The sequence below is a fragment of the Meleagris gallopavo genome, chromosome 3 (assembly GCF_000146605.3).
Source record: "Meleagris gallopavo isolate NT-WF06-2002-E0010 breed Aviagen turkey brand Nicholas breeding stock chromosome 3, Turkey_5.1, whole genome shotgun sequence".
NCBI lineage: Eukaryota > Metazoa > Chordata > Aves > Galliformes > Phasianidae > Meleagris > Meleagris gallopavo.
Window position 1 is genome coordinate 34990571 of NC_015013.2, and position 1656 is coordinate 34992226.

The window sequence follows — 1656 nt, forward strand, 5'->3', positions numbered from 1 at the left end:
TTTTCATGAGGTATAGTATCTTGTTTTGTGGCTGGTAGCACTAGCATCCATGAAAAATATGCGCTTTGTTCCAGAGAAAGCTCCTGTTCCTAATATCTAGACCACTTCTTATATCCAAACAAACAGGCTAACTTTGTGGAAGTTCCCTGTGGATGTACCTCCTGGTATCCACTAAAGCCCTCAGTACATTTATTTGTTACCTCAGTCAACTCTGAAAATGCAGGTGGCAAAGATTTTACAGAGGATCCAACCTGACCACAAAGAAGAACATTTTCAGTGGCCCTCTAGGCCAACACTTGCAGAGTTCGTCCCAAACACACTTCATTTGAATATGTAGTAATAAAAACAACATCTTCAATATCACCTTACAGTCTATATAAAGAAAAAGTATGTATCATTTATCAATATATTGTAGTGAAAAGGATAGAAAGATTTGGACAGAAATATATAAATATTCATACACAATGGGTAGAATATATATGCTTTATTTCTCAAAAAATCATGCAAAAATGACTTGCTCTGTGAAGAAGCATCCGTGTCCTGTGAGGAAAGAGAGGTTTTACCATTCAGGTGATCTATAGCTTTTGACTTATTTTTATTTCTTTCTTTATTTTTTTCCTGGAGCAAAATTCTAGTCTGAAGGTGCAAAATATATTTTTGAGAGAGAAGAAGGTCATACTTTCTGTAAGTTTGTTACTATTTACATTCATCTGGACATAGAAACAGTGTTCTAGTCATAACTGCACTAATTGTGGGTCAGAAACGTTTTTGCTAGGAAATACTTCTCTATTTTTATAAAGTTAGCACAGTGGTATTTATGGTGCTCTGATATTATTATACAAGCAAATAGTTGACAAATAAAGATAAATATATTCATTTATATATTTAATCACACTGGGATCTATAGCATGAAAGGAAACTTCATCTGAGGAGAGGTATTGAAAAACTGCGGAGATCATGTTATACAACTGGCAGAAAAAAGATTAGCACTGTTCAGTCTAGGGGGGCCATGTCTCTACACTTCAGAAGGAAATGGCTATTGGTATCAATCCATGCAAATTTAACTTTTTTTTTTTTAACAAAGAAAAGGAAGAAGGATAAAAATAAAAGATTATTATTAGCATAATATTACTAAGAACAACATGAAGTAGGACAGATCGTACCCTTTTTATTAACACACATTTCACAGATATCCCAAATTATCTTTTAGCTGAATTCCTTATTAATTCAGCTAGAGAAGACACATCATTACAAGATTAAAACTGCATTATTATTACTGGGTGATATGAAGCTTACTGGAAACAATAGTTGTTGTGACAACAATCACTGAAAAAGAAAATTAAATATGTCTAAAATTACTTCTGATAAGGTTGTAGTCAGAATTCTCTTTTTAATCTGCATTATAACAAGTTGTTTTTTTCCTTTCATTGTTGCTAAATCATATAAATATTAGACTAAATTGCACCAACGTTTGTGCTGTACTGCAATGCTTCACTTAGATGAAAGTAAGAAGTATTTCCTAGCTTTCCAAGTACGGTGTATCAGATGACTCTTGGAAATACTTACCCATATCATTCACGAAAAATAAAGTTACTTCCAGCAGGTAAGAACATTATGGAAAATAAATATGTTTCAATGCAAATAGAAAGAATGAAA